We start from the raw sequence: 16,692 nt of genomic DNA on the forward strand, positions 1-16,692 counted from the left end.
ATGTTGATTTTAAACTATGTGTCTTTAGAAAAATAAAATTGATTATAATGTGATTCTTGAAACTACTATAAACTAAGTTATTTTTGAGAGTTTTCAAATGGAAATAAATATTTTAATTCTTAAAATATTTAGTAACAATTCTAAATTTGGGGAGAGAAAAATAAAAAAGAAAAGAACTTTTTAACTTTTAGCTAATATAATTTTAAAAGCCTCAAAATTTGATATTTAACAGAGATAAAATGAGCTACTTCATGCCCAAACAACAAATGACCAAGGAAATTAAAAAACAAACAAACAAACAAAAAACCCTGCAATAACCATATTAACAATGGATGCTTTTGCTAAACTAAAAAATCAAGGACTGAAAAAAAAGCTTAAATGTAATGTCTTAATGCAAGGCCGCACAAATGGCAAACTAATAAAATCAGCACAGGAACTCCAAATTTGTAGGAGAAACTACCTATATAAAAGGAAATTTTAAAGAATTATTAAAATAGAATAACTTTTTGTGTTCATAGTAAACTTATGATATCTCTCAAAATTCCCCTGTGGTGTAGAAAAACTTACTTTATTTTTTGAAAAGATGTGCTATTAGCAAAAAGCCTCTTGAAGATCTGTGATGACTTATTAGTCTTTCCACTAATTCTGATCACATAAAAAGTCGGAAAACTTAGCTACTAGGTTTAGGATTCCCTTATTTAACTTCTCCACAGTAAAATCTCACTTTATTTCAAAGTAATAGCTGAGCTAGTTCTTGGAAGGAGGGTTTACAGATAACAGTGATCACAGTGTAGTGTTTAGAATGTCTGATGTTATGTATATGCACTCCAAATGTATAATTGTACTATGCAAAGTGAAAGAAACAATAGGAAATGGAAAAATGATGAGACCTGGAAACCAAAGAGGAAACAAAAGGCCTAGGCAGAATATACACAGAAATTACTGGTGAAAAAGAGATAAATTTTTAGTATCTAAATTGAATTTATTTGAAATTTTAAAAGTCACAGATTTTATGCTTGATATGAACCTTCAGAATTTATAACACTTTGGCAGACCTTTTTTTGTATTAAGGCATAAAGTATGTTCTTCTGCTTAACTTGTCTTACAGTAATTTTTGTGGAGCTAGGTATATAGTGTCAGCATCCTAAACAAATAGCAATGCCTGGCATATGGCAGATACTCACTAATATTTGAATGAATGAGTGTTTTTTACCACTCTGCTAGACAAAATGTAAGAAGCACAGAACAGAACTGAACAAATCACACCCCTTTAGAAATTTATTATCTCATTACTTAAATTTCTCAAAACACAGTACCTTCAGAATAAAACAACTGGAGAACATCCCTAAAGCAACAGAGCCATGGTTGCACAGTCAATATTTGTCATAAAGATAATTCAAAACAAGGGAAAGACAGAAGACAGAAATGATAGTATTATCCTTTGGGAAATAAATGTCATTGGCTATGAAAATACCACTTAGTCACTTTATCTCTGAGTTGAGTATTATATATTATTCTCTTATTTTGGAAATCATTCATTTATTTAATAACGTGGATATTTTGTAGCAATTATTAGGTAAGGGGAGAGAAAAGATGAAGTTTGCTTCTCAAAGAGATCAATGGGCTACTTCAGTGGGGACAAACAGCAATCAAAAAGTAGGCATTACTATATATTACAATAAGAGCTACTGCAGAAAAGTGAATACAGTGCATTCAGTTTTAAGAAGATTAAGAAACCACTATGCTTAGAAGAGTATGAAAGTTTTTATAGAAAAGGATAAGCAAGGATTCAGAAAATAGAGATGGAAAGACAGACCTAGATACTGAAAAATGGTAGGACAGTAAAGACAGAGAAAACAACATATAAAGCCGCAGGGTGATGAAAGAAACCCATGGGAGAGAGAGAATGACAGAGAGGTGAGTGAAATGCAGAGGAGCATAAACTTATTGAGGACGGGAAAAATTTCTACCTGCAATCAATTTACTCTCAATGGTGGGGGCCAAGAAGAGTTTCCAAAGTTAATATATAATTACAATACTTTATTGTAAATTCTATGCTAAGACCTATATAAAAAAAAAGAGTGCTCCTCTAACTCTCTAAGCACAGACTTGTGTGGTCCATGAAGTGTTAAGAACCAGGCTAGACAGAAGGAGATGAGCAGCGGGCAAGTGGGAATTACCACCTGAACTCCACATTCTGTCAGATGAGCAGTGGCATTAGATTCTCATAGGAGTGTGAACCCTATTGTGAACTGTGCACGTGAGGGATCTAGACTACATGCTAGATGAGAATCTAATGATAAATATAATGTGCTTGAATCATCCTGAAACCATACTTCCCTTCCCCTAAGTCCATAAAGAATTGTCTTCCATGAAACCAGTCCCTGATGCCAAAAAGTTTGGGGACCACCGCTCTAGGTTACTAGATATGGGTTAGGAAGGCTTCCCACAGAAAAAAGTACCTGAGATGAACCCTGAAGATACAGTAGGCAAGTTTAATTATGAAAACAATGGTGTATGTGCAGATTACACCAGATTGAGGGAGCCTAGAGCTAAAGACTTAAAATATTAGGGCCCATTATGTTTTAGAAAATGAAGTATGAACATTTTTCTCCATATACTTGTTTGCCATTTGTATGTTTTCTTTTGAGAAATGTCTACTCAATAATTTCTCCATTTTTAATTGAGTTATTTTCTTGCTATTAAGTTGTTTTACTTCCTCATAGATTTTGGGCATAAGGCCCTTATCAGGTATATGGTTTACAAATACATTTTCCACTTCATATGTTGTCTCTTCACTCTGTCAATTGCTTCCTTTGCCATGCAGAAGGTCTTTAGTTTGATGCTATGCCATTTGTCTGTTTTTGCTTTTGTTGCCTATGCTTTTGGCATCATATCCAGGAAATCTCTGCCCATACTAATATCAAGAAGCCTTCTCCCTATGTTTTTTTTTCTGATAGTTTTATAGTTTCAGGTCTAATATTTAAGGATTTAATCCATTTGGAATTCATTTCTGTATAAGCTATGAGATAAAGTTTCAATTTTCTTCTTCTGCATGTGAATATGCAGTTTTCCCAGTATCAATAATTGAAGTGATATCACCTCACATCTGTTAGGTTGCCTATTATTAAAAAAGAGAGATAAATATTGGTGAGTATATGGAGAAAAGAGAATATGTATATACTGTTAGTAGGAATATAAACTAGTACAGCTATTATGAGAAATAGTATGTAGATTCCTCAAAAAATTAAAAATAGAATTATCATATAATCCAGCAATCCTGCTATGTATTTATCCAAAAAATGAATTTATGTATTTATGCAAAAAATGAATTTATGTATTTATCCAAAATATGTATTTATCCAAAAAATGAAAGTGCAGTATGTCCAAGATATATCTACATTCCCATGTTCATTGCCACATTATTCACCATAGCCAAGATATGTAATCAACCTAAGTGTCCATCAATGCATGGCCAGATGAAGAATCATCCATTGTTTTACATAACTAAATATATATTACATATCAAATATATACATTACACAAATACGCCCACACAACACAGACATATATGTATACACACACACAATGGAATAATATTTGGCCTAAAAAACAAAAAGAAGGAAATCTTGTTTTATATGACAACATAGATGAACCTGGAGGACAGTCTGCTAAGTGGAATAAGCCAGACACAGAAAGACAAATATTTTATGATCTCACTTACATGTGTAATCTAAAAAGGTTGGTCCTGATGACCATAGTTAATAATAATGTATCGTATGCTTAACAATTACCAGGAGAGTAGATTTTAAATGTTTTCAACTCACAAAGTTATGTGAGGTGATGGTTATATTAATTAGCTTGATTTAGTTTTTACAATGTAGATAAATATCAAAATATATATTCAGTTTTCACTTGTCAATTATATCTTAATAAGGCTGGAGAAATTTTAAAGTAGATGAATGAAATGTTGTAAAATATAAAAGAAAAGTTGGAATATGAATGGAGAGAGGCATGACTAAGGTAGTAATGTATACAGTTTGAAGACTATTTCAGTAATTTAGTTAAAAAGTAATACAACTTTAGATTAAGTGAGTAAGAAAATGTAGAGAAGGGTTGGAACAGAAGTGAACTGAGGGAACAATATGAGGAATAAGAGGATGAAGTTGAGCCTGTGAAAGACTAAAATAGGAGCAGCTACAAGCAAAGATGGATAACCAGAGAGAATGATGGCATTATACCACAGCAAGGAGATATTTTATAAGTCACATGTGATCAACATTGTTAAATGCTGCAAAATGGTCAAAAAATAAGAATTTATTAAATTCAACAACTAAGAGGCCACCAATAACCTTGGTAAAATCATTTTCACTGGAATTAGTGATGCATAAGTCACATCACTAATATTTCAGGAATAATGAGGTGAAAAAACTGAGGATTGATGTGAAAAGTGGAAGCTTGCCTCTGAAGCAAAGGCAAGAGCTAGATTTGTAGAGAAAAAAGGAAATGAAATGAGGAAAGATTTTTAAATGTGAGAGGCTGAAATAATGAGGATAAAGATACAGTGCTTGATAGAGGTTGAAAATACCCATGAGATCTGAGCCAATTGTAACATTATAGTCTTAGGAGGTTAAGAATCTGAGATTCAGAATAGAGGGGATACCATTGCCCTTGGATAAAAATGGGCACATACTCTCCCTTGAGGTGAAAGACCTTGAGGAAGGAACTGATGAAGCTATGTTTTTGTAGGGGGAAATGGAAGAAGGCATCATTCTCAAATGGCAGAAACTTCTACCCCTATTTTTTTCTGTAACGTAGGTACGGTTATCTAAGGAAGATGGAAACCCAGCAGTTTTGTGATGAAGTGGGATGAAATTGATATTCTTATGAATAGGGAGTTGGGGGAGATTACCAAGCAGCCACTGAGAAACAAGATCTTATCCTGAGGGTTTCATTTAACTCAGTGATCCCCATCCCTTGCTGCGCATTAAAATCACCTGGTGAGCTTTTAAAAGAAAAATCCATGCCTAAGTCCCATCCTAGGTTAATTAAATCAAAGCCTCTAGAGGATAATTCAGTTAATATATTCCTCTGTGTGATAAATTAGTCAATTTAACTGCACTGAGGATTCAGAAAACAACTTAAAATGACACTCTGTTTTCTTAGGCAGTCTCTCCCTTAATCCTGAACAGTAATGTACTCACTGGCAGGCAGATTGGGACATTTAATTACACATATCATATCCCTGTTCTAAAGAGCAGCAAGTTTTGATGTATTAAGGTCACTGAGCTGAAACAACAGCTCACCATTTCCTCTTCTAACCAGACATATCCAGATACCAAAAGTTATATTAATTTGCATGTTAAATTTCAAAGATGAACTCATTTTCATACTTATCATGTATTACCAGCTGGAAATGGCACTGATTTACTTTTGAGATAAGTGTTCCTTAGGAAGAAATGAAATGAGGTCAGAACTAAATGAGCTGTACTTCATTGCACTCCCACTGTCCCTTTTAGCTATCTTTAGCTTATTTATTCCAAGGAAATAAGACATGACAAATGTAGGTTTGCAGCATCGAAATAATTTTGAGAAGAAAATTAAATAACCAAATATGCCTTTATGAAGCATGAACTTTTTTCAAGTCTGTCAGAAGTATCAATATTTCAACATATTAATTGCTTTTATACCTTCCTTTCCTGTTGTATGTTATTATCTACTGATAATCTAACTTATGCAATGTTTGCTTTAGTGGGTTATTTCAATTATTTGATTTTTTAAAAAATATATGTATTTAAAATATTAAATTTATGTTACATTGTTAAGGCCAATATTTATGATGAATTTTTTAGTGTTATTTTACTAGAAAATTAGTTTTTTTAGATAAGGGGCAGGAAAAAAGGAGACATCTTGAGTGATTTCTTGTGTTTCTTATCTAAAAACATGATACTCTGAACCAATTTGGAGTTAATAAAAGTTTATGTTTATGTGCTTGACTTTGGGTAAACGTTTATTTCAATGTTTGAATGATGAATATTCATATTTAGTAGGATTTAAAAGTATATACTTATTCTGAAAATAAATACTTTGGAGGATCTAACATTGTTACTTTAAATAACCATTAATATGTCTCACATCTCCTAGATATTTCTACTAAGTTCTAAGGAAAAAAGAAAAGACAACAAAACATTTAGATATAAAAAACAAAGCAAAAGTGACTTTCTATTAAGACTATAGGAATGATTTCTGAAAATCTTCTCATTTACCTTTATTTGTGTTTACTTTATTGACTTCTAGCTTAAGTTTATTTCTAAATTATGCAAGGATGGTGCAGGGTGTTTTTTCTGCCTCTTTAAGAGTATTTTAAAAGAACAATAAAACATAAACACTATTTGAGAAAAGCTTTTGTGAAGTCTTCATTAAAGGACTCCAATTTTCTTCATTTTCATGAACATAATGTTTGTTAATTATACATAGCAGCACTTATTCTTGGCTATGAATACCAAAGGCCACATTTGACTTTTCAAAAAATTTACTCTTTTTATTACTTCAGTTACAAAAAGTAATAACAATACTGGCTATTGTGAACCTATATTTTCCTCAGTAAGGTAAAACTGCCTGATGAAGTTAAAACCTAGGAGGAATGTGATTGGCTTATTTTAAAATTATAATAACTAAGGAAGAAATAGTGGGTATTGCCAGAGAGTGTATTTGGAATTTTAAGAAAGCAATTTCAAACAACTTATAGAACAGTTATTGAATTGAATTGCAGCTACAAAGTTATAAAGATATAGGTCAGTCTTACTTTTATGTGCTAAAGATTAGATTCATAAAGAACTTCTGTAAAGAAAGCCATTTAAGAAAGCTGGTTGTAATATAGAGATTTTACTGATGATCTATAATTTTAAAAAGACATGTATATATACACATATGACCCAGATTGAATATTAAATACAGGATATACACTTCTAAGAACATTGCCAGGCTGTCTAACGCCTAGTAAATAAGAAATATTAAATATGCTAAACTAGTATTTTCTAAGTTATATTTGAATATCAATAATGAACACATTTGGTAGAAAAGGTATTCAAAGGTAGTCTGACAAATAGATGATGTATTGCTTTAACTATATAACTTGGCAGATTCTCTAATATTATCATGTTCTTTGTTTATCATTAAAGTAGAAATGTAGTATGTAACACAGCTCCCCCAAAAAATCTCATCTACCTGAAAATTTTGAATGCTGGTGTGAGCTGTGTTATTTCAAAAATCATGTAACTATTCTCACCTCCAGTTCATTTCTTCTCACATTTGTTTTACATATAACTACTATCATAGAATATGCTTACTAAAACATTATTTTAAGATGCCATTCTATTCTGCATATAATTCATTGCTGTGTCGTTCAAGTCAAAAATCCTTAACCTGGCATTTTGGAGCCTCTAAGAATTGACCCTGCACTTTTTTTTTTATAACTATTTCTTCTTAGTTCCAGTCATAAACACTGTTCTAAATAGGTGAATATGACCATGTCTAATATTTCCTCCCAATATGCCCTATAGTAGAAAGAAGCCCAGACTTGGAGACCCTAGGTTCAGTCTCCTTTATTATGTTTATTCATAATATATATTAAAATGTTCTTTATTTTCTGTAATGTAACTATACTGAGTACATATAATTAATGCTATAATTTTATATAGAGAAAACATATCAAGCTAATTGCCCAAGAGAACACAGCTCTTAGGAACTGGAACTGGGGTTCAACCCAAAATGTGTGTGATTTCTAGGTCTATTGTGTTTTCACTATACCACACTGAATTAAAGAGCACAAAACACTGAATATGAAGTGTACAAATCATAAATATGATGAAGTTCAGTTCAGCTTTTCAAAAGTTTTCATGAAATTTATGGCTCTTATAAAATTACTTGCAAATAAGACTGTTAGTCCTCACATACATAAAATGTTTGGCCTACTTAGATAGAAACTATTCTTTTCTGTGCCACCTGAACTCTGACTCAGCAGTACTTACAAATTTTGTCTAAAGAATTTTCCTACGTTAACTTCTCCCTTTTCTGATTTGTCTTTCCCGAGTCTTCCCTTTGAAAACTTTCTCCTTCCTTTTTAAAACCAATATATCTCCCCAAATTAAAAAAAAACTTATTTAGTAGGTAAATATTCACAGTTTCATCTTTTATTTCTTCATAGTCAAGCATTATGATAAATGTTGGTATACTGCATTATAATTTGGCAACATACCCTAGGACGTTTGAGATTACAATCCATTCACACATTAACTAACTTTGAAAATAATAGGCAATTTTACATCTGAATGTTTAAACTCCATGGTTATAATATGGAATATTAAAGACAAACAAAAAGTTTGCTCAGTGAAAGAAAAATTTTAATGTAGGGGATGAGGAGCAGAGGAAAAACTTTTAAAATTAGTGGAATATTGAGCAATATGGAAAAATTGCTAGTGAGAAATCCTGAGATGAGGTGAAAAATGATTTATGCAAAGAGGAAGATCTAATATTTAATCTTACACTGTGTTGCTGCCATGTAAATTTCCTACCTTATTATTGCACTGGCTCAAACCTTAAGTGACAGTTATCCTTAGTAGTTGACAGTGGTTAGAAATGAATGGGTAAGAAATACAAAGGACAGTTGTCTTCTTCTCCAATTATTAGAGTTTTTGTTTGTTTGTTTGTTTGGTTGTTTTTATGAAGAAGTTTAGGATTCTCAGCTTTTATAGAAGTTTGGTTTCATGAAAACATGAAAAATTATATGGGTTGCTTTTTGGGTAAAGTTTTTGATGCACTGCCTGATGGGGGTCCTAGTGATATACACAGTAGTCATTCTGTTTTGGCCTTTTGAACTCCATGAATACTTCATAGGATTGTTAGAGGCATGTATATACAACTGTGAAGGTCTGAGATTTTACCAGACTTGGATGTCAACACGTTAACTGTGTCTTAGTTGGAATGCTATACTAAATTGCCATAGATTTGGTGTCTTAAACAGAAAATGTTTGTTTCACACAGTTCTGGAGGCTGGATGTTCAAGATCAGAATGCCAGCATGGTTGGATTGTGTTGAGGACCCTCTTCCAAGTTGCAGAGAACTGATTTCTTTTTATATATTCACATAGGAAAAAGAGAATGAGCTAGCTCTCTGGCCTCATAAGAGTACAGATCTCATTCATGTGGGCACACCCTTATGATCTAATATACCTCCCAAAGACTCCCACTGTTAATGCTATTACATTGGGTATTTGACATCAACATATGATTTGGGGGAAATGCAAATATTCAGTCCATACAGCTTGCCACACTTTCGTTTGTTTGTTTGTTTGTTTTGAGACAGAGTTTCGCTCTTGTTACCCAGGCTGGAGTGCAATGGTGCTATCTCTGCTCACCGCAACCTCCTCCTCCTGGGTTCAGGCAATTCTCCTGCCTCAGCCTCTAGAGTAGCTGGGATTACAGGCATGCGCCACCGTGCCCAGCTAATTTTTTGTATTTTTAGTAGAGACGGGGTTTCACCATGTTGACCAGGATGTTCTCGATCTCTTGACCTCGTGATCCACCCGTCTCGGCCTCCCAAAGTGCTGGGATTACAGGCGTGAGCCACCGCGCCTGGCCGCTTGCCACACTTTAAGAGATGCCAACAGAAATTCAAAGACTCATAGGCCAGAGATGGAGGATAGTTTACTACTTACAACAAAAGCAATAGCCAGAATATCAGCATTGGTGCCATTTTGCTGAGCCCCAATTCCCAAAGAGGTACGTGAATAGGACCAGGTATCAGTTTTTCATATACGGTAAATTGGATTATAGAAAAGAAACTTTGGCCATAAGGAGTTCAAATATTTTATAATCGGTGGTAAGCATGCCCACAACTTAGCTCTGGAGGGAGACACTCTCTCCATCTTCCAAAATGAAAATAAATTTTTCTTTTGCTTTGGAAAGAACAACTGTCCCTGAATTCCAGTGGTTTGACTTATGAACAACCTTAAAGAGATATTCCAGAACAAAAGCAGTCAGTGTCTTTGCTTGAAAGATGTGTGCAACCACAAGAGACACATGGAAGATTGCCTCCTAACATCTACCCCTTATTTCTACAATATATTGACTTTTGGTATATGTATATACCATATATATATATGTATATATATATATATACATATATATAATCCACATATTATGTATTTAATAAAAATCTTTTTGTCTAATACATTGATTTGTGGTGAATTAAAGATAATCAACAAAAGGTTGACTATGTTAAGAACTGTGATAGAGGTGATTAGGAACTAGCTAAAATGTTATTCACACTGTAGCCTTTCCCAAACATCATAAGCTAAGGGCACTGTCTACCATATATCCTTATTTCATTATTTCTAATCAGCATCTAAACTTGGTACATTTTCTAATGAGAATGCCCATTAGTCAGCTGCTTTGATTAATCTGAATGCTAGAGGCTGGAACCAAATCCATTCCATTTTTATCATACAGCGTTTAATTAAGATAATTATCAACAGGAATACTAACTGCAGAATGAGGCCAACATCCAGAGACCTAGACTCAACTTTCAGAACAAATCACATAAATTTCAGTGTCTACCTTAGAGAGGAAGGTGGCTTTCTCCTTTAGTTTTTCTACTGATATTTGTACTTGTCCCAAAGCTTTAATCTAGATACTTTAGGATGTATTAACAATTGCGTTGGCTCACAAGATGAAAATCTAGGGCAATTCTTTCATCTATAACAACCCTGGTTATTAAGTTGAGGCTGACCTTAATGCCTTCCAGAACTGAGGTGGCATCATTGATCAATTCAGCTAATAAGTCAGGGACTAACTTTATAACACCTTTTCTAATCCAGTGGCTTTCATTGTCATAGGATAACCACCTTTAGGGTTCTCATAAATAATGAATCAGCTTCCCTCCAGGTAGCTCTCCTAAGTAAGCAAGGTAGCCTCATATTGGCAGGATCTCAATGGTCATCTAAAAGCTTTATGACCTATAGGTATTATTATCTTAAACCTTTTTTCAAATCTATTTATTTATTTATTTTAAATCAACAGGTAAAATTGTATATATTTGTCATGTACAAGATGATGTGTTAAAGTAAGTATACACTGTGGAATGGTTAAATCTAGCTATCTATAAAATGTATTATCTAACCTATTACTTTGTGGTAAGAACATTTAACATTCACTGTCTTAGTATTTTCCAGGAACACAATATATCATCATTAATCACAGTCACCACATTGTACAATAGCTCTTGAATGTCTCTTATTAACACATCAAAGGTGAATGTAAACATCATGCCTCTGGGGGGAAATTATTGTTTAAATGTTTAAAATTATGGACTCATATTCTCAAGAAAAACCTACATCAATCAGGGAACTCAAGATGATAGTGCCTTCAAAGTGGCTCCCAAATAGCTGGAAAACTGTAGGTTTCTCAGTTCAGTTTTAATTATTAAATGTGGTCTTTGTTTTGGAAAGAACTCTGTTCTACTTGTACATCCAAGTAGAAAGTTGGCATTTGTCTACCTCATGGAATGACAGAGTGACAGCTATAGGAATAGAGGTAGAAAAAAATATCTAGAGGTGTGAACAAATGTTTTACTTTGGGGTGTAGAAGTTTGAGTCATGTCCTACTCTTTCCCATAGGCTTCTTGGTAAGAATAAAGACAATAGCATTCAAATTAGTGTCAGAGACATCCCACAGGTGATGAGAGACCTATGAATAAGTTAAATTTACACTGTTTGCAAATTTTAGGAATTCCACACCAAAGTATTTTCCTTTTTTTTTTTTTTAATTAAAAATAAAAGAAGGCTCCAGGGGTAATTCTGAGAAACAAAAATCAGGGCGAGATACAGTAGTTTATACCTGTAATCCCAGAACTTTGGGAGGCCAAGGTGGGCAGATCATAAAAGCAGGAGTTCAAGACCAGCCTGACCAACATGGTGAAACTTCATCTCTACTAAAAATACAAAAATTAGCTGGGCATGGTGGTGTGTGCCTGTAATGGTAGTGTGCGCCTCCACCTCTCAAGTTCAAGTGATTCTCCTGCCTCAGACTCAGGAGTGAGCTGCGATCACGCCACTGCACTCCAGCCTGAGTGACAGAGTGAGACTTCGTCTGGGAAAAAAAAGTCATTAACATTTCTCCCTTCTTCATACTTCTTGAGGTCTTAAGGTAACTGCTTCTCCCCCATGCCAGGGTTGTTGCTCCCACTTTGCCAACATGAAATTAGTGTGTCCCACTCTAATAGTAATAATTCCACCTTGTCTCTAGTCATTTTATACTCTCATCAGGACATTTTATTCCACTGTTTCAGGGAACCAGGAAATTTTTGTAAAACTTGCAATTGCTTACTATGCGTTCTTTTCTTTAGCCCATGTTGGTTACTATAAGTGGACTCAGGGATCTCAACAAAATGATAATTATTCTTAGAATCTAGGTATATTTGAGTCCAACAATAACAAAATATTAGATCACTAAAGAAGAATTAAATTTGAATGCCCTGGGCCTTTTTTTTTTTTTTTTTTGCCAAGACTGCTACCCAAACATTGTACCAAGAAAGGCTGTGGTTGCTGTTAGAGAAAGAAAGACACATCATGCTCAGAAATGGTCAAAGAAATTTTAAATTTGCAAAATAGGCCTATATATGCCCCAGCCATTTCATCAGTACCTGAGAAGTAGCTGAGAAGCAATGATTCCCTTCTGGAGACAGTCTTATTCATTGACCAATTCAAAGCCTTGTGAGTCAGGAAAAGCAGGTGAAGCAGAGTTAGAAGTTCTTGAGTTCATTCCAACTTTCAACAATTCTCAATGCTTATGGATGGTAGAGAACAGAGGTTCATGGAATGCTTTGAACATCAACCCATTTTTTAATTCCTTTTGTGACAATAGGTCAATCACTTTTGGACTGTATTCAGGCTGTAGTTTTCCAAGTGGCAGACTAAACAGCTAGCCTATTGACAACAATCTAAGAGTCAGAACATCCATAAGGCTCATCAAGAGGAGTGTTGACCAGAGCTATAAGAATGAATTCTGCCCAGTATGTATAGCGTCCAGGTTCATGTTCATTTTAACATGACTAAGGCTGAGCTTGAACAGCCATAGCAGACCCATTGGGTACCCTCATCAAACCAGGTTTATGCATTTAGAAGGATCTCTATGAACTGAGGGGCCATTAAACCAGACAGCAGAGTAGAAGGTAAATTTTCTCCTCAAAGGAAAAGCTGCCATTTTTTAATGTAAAGTTGAGAAGGCCTTGGGACCAGGCTGGATACATTTTTGAAAATGCTATTTCAATTTGACAGGCAAGGCCTGTGGGCCCTCCTCCCCTTATTAATCAAGAAATCCAAGTTGACCTATTCTTTGAGCGTATCAAGCTAGGGAGTTATAATAACTCTATGGATCAGACACTGAGACTGAACAAGAGCCAGGTTAAAAATAGCCACTTTTCAAAAAGAGTGTGCCTGGTGGTCTTTCCACTGACAAGTTTGGGACACCTTGATGAAGGCTTCCTCCTTTTGCCAGAAGCCCAGTAGGTAAAATCGTTAGTCACAGACACTTGTAGCTCAAAAGAGTCATCAAGGTCATGGGGTTGAAAAGGTAATAGTACTTTTCTCCTAAATGATCTTCTCACTTGGGAGAATTATTTTGGCCCTTTATGGGCATTCATAATACAAAAATGTAATATCACTACTAATTATTATATATGGAACAGTAGAATCTTCAACAATGATTCATTGAATTTGCTGAAAGTGCTCTTCCCACAAGGCCTCATTAGCTGCTCTTTTCCATTGTGAACTTTACCTGAACCCCATCAATTTGATTTGATAATTCAGTATCCTGCAGGATTGGGTAAACTGGTAACTGAGGTGCCTGTATCTAATAGAGTCATAAAAGTGTGAACTTTCCTTACTAAATTTCCCAGCATCTTACCAGCAAAGACAGAAGAGTGTGGTCTTTGGTCCACACTGGGGATCAGAAAGACTTCAGTCCCATACCTGATCATCCTTGTGTTTAAAGCAGATGAGGTCATTTAAGTGGGGGAAGGAAGGAATCAGGAAATATGGAAGGAGAGAATGGTGTTTTCTCCGTTTATGGAGGGAGAGAGCCATGCGTGTTTACTTTCAGTTTTGAGCAGTACAATGACTAATTTAAAGGATTTTTCTAGGTACTTGAGTCAGTTTCTCGTCTCCCAGTGATAGATCAACTCTATCAGCATTGTAAACTAAGTTTAGGATTGTAAAAGCCTAAATATTAGAAAATGCTTCATTTATAGTTTCTCATGGGAGTTTGTTCATCCAAATCTTCTGAACAGGGCTAAAGCATCATGTAGCAGCCTACACCCACTGACAAAATTGTAAGGCCTTTTATTGTTGTCTTTAAATGGACCTGTGATTGCTGTGACATACTGCAGAAGAGTTTTAGTCATAAGGTGGTGCTGTGATTGTCATTTTTCCTTATCAGCTGTTAATCTTGCTGCTTCTCATATCTGAAGCAAATGTCAAAATTCTTACAATTTGCCTGGCTTCTTACCATACTCGTCATGAATTTTCTTTATGTAATTCTTAGTGTATGCAGCCATCTCCATAACTTGTCTGAAACCAGGTAGAAACTTCTGCCCCCTCTCTCCAGTACAAATGTTAATACTGGTTGTTACTATGGTGTGTATCTGAGACAGGCTGCCAGATTGCTAAGAAATATTCCTATCTTAAGGAGAGTTAATGTACCTGTTAGGATGGCTATCTGTGCTTCTTATAATACTTTAATACCTTATGATACTTATAGTACCTTCTTATAATACTTATAGTACCTTCTTATAATACTTATAATACCTTATAATACTCAGCCTGCATCCTCTCCCTAATGTCTCCTCATTAACAGCAATAAAATAAAGGACCATTTGTTTCCTGGTTGACCATTAAATTTGGTCAATTTTTTTACCTCAGATTTCCAGAGACATTTCTAAAATCCCATTAGTTGGCCTGTGAGAGCCTCATACTTCAATCTTTCAGTGAGCCTTTTCTCTGTCAGTATCCCATCTTCATAAACAAATTTGTCAAGGACCATAAAGTGTCTAATATTTTACCATACTTGCAAGTTAACAATTTATACTGCCACAGTTTTATGAATGTCAGTGGTAGTCAAAAAATGCCTTGGTCACAGTTTACTCACAGCCCTAGAGGTAGCCACAATATTAACCCCAGTGCCACTTCCTTGATTCCCAGTTTCCACAGTACCACATGAAGAGAACAAGGTATCAGCTGCACATACCATGAATTACAAGAGAGGACTGAGGTAGAGGACTTAAATCTTTTATAAAGGGCAGGTGTTCTGCTTGTCCTATTGCTCCAGACTCTAAAGAGAGACAAATCTTATCTTCCAAAATTTAAGTGACACTGTCATTTTCTCTTCTAAGCCTGTTTTCTATACAAAAATTCTTAAAAAAAACCTCGCCTAGAACAAATGACTTTGCATTCAGGAGATATATACACACAAGAGACCAATGGAGAATTATCTCACAAGAACTCGGGAATAGCCTACTGGGTCCCAAGGGCACTAAATTCTTCCTCAGCAGCCTGCTATGATTCCATGAGTCATGACTGCCCTGATCGTTCTAAAATGTGAGTTATCTATTTCCTACCCATGAACAGAGAGAAAGTGTTACTAATGAAATAATCAGAAAAACTGTTCGTTTGTAGCAAGTGAGAGAAAATAAAGAGAAAAGGAATTACAAATAAGAAATCAGTATACTTTATTTTAATAAATATTACAACTTTTCATATTGTAGGTACTTTATTCTAACAAACTAAAATGAATGTCATACAATAATCCCATTAAAATGATGATGCTAACCAGAAGATACATGTCTCTCTCTCTCTCTCCCTCTCTCTCTGTCTCTCTCCACACACACACACACACACACACACACACCCAGTGTGTATATATAAAAACTGGTTGTTAGTACTTTGTGCATCTGAGACTGACTGCCAGATTGTTGGGAAATGTCCCTATCTGAAGGAGAATTAGCATACTTGTTAGGATGTGTATATATGTGTGTGTGTGTGTATATAGATAAATATGTATATGTGCCTTTATATATTAAATAGGTTGGTATAGATACAGAAAATATTTAGTAAAGAGTCTTTAGTTAATACTTTAAAACATTAAAAACTAAAATGCTTAGAACGACAATAACTTTTGAAACTATCAATGTGAAGATGTGCCTGTACGCACATATTTTAGGCCAATCTGATTAGTATTTTTTCAAAAGATATAGAGTAATATGATACTTCATAGTTTAGTTCTGGCTACTCAGATTTCCATAAGGGTAGAGCCATAAATGGCATTTTTGCCCCACTAACTAGTAAATAAAGAATAAAAAATTCTATTAGTTTCTGCATAGTCTAGGACAATTGTAACATTAGTGTTCAAGTTATTAGAGGTTATATGAAAGTACTGATGTAGGAATAGACTTAAGCCATACAATGCATTAAAATTAAGGAATTAAATCATTCACAATTCTATAATATTTTAAATAACATTTCATGTTGTATGTGTCCAAGTTGTGGCTTATTTGTATAAGAAATTGAAATTAAGCTCATTGATTTTATTTATTTTTGTAACTCATTTTCAAGAACAAGTTCTATTCACTTTACTGAGAAGA

The 16,692-nt window shown here is 34.4% G+C and overlaps 1 protein-coding gene across 11 annotated transcripts in view; it reads left to right on the forward strand.

Annotated features, from left to right (window-relative positions):
* Positions 1 to 16,692, forward strand: part of CSMD3 (CUB and Sushi multiple domains 3) — a 1,279,316-nt gene that overhangs the window by 508,688 nt on the left and 753,936 nt on the right. The window lies entirely within an intron of this gene.

Source organism: Callithrix jacchus, chromosome 16 (genome assembly GCF_049354715.1).
Source record: "Callithrix jacchus isolate 240 chromosome 16, calJac240_pri, whole genome shotgun sequence".
NCBI classification, from domain to species: Eukaryota; Metazoa; Chordata; class Mammalia; order Primates; family Cebidae; genus Callithrix; species Callithrix jacchus.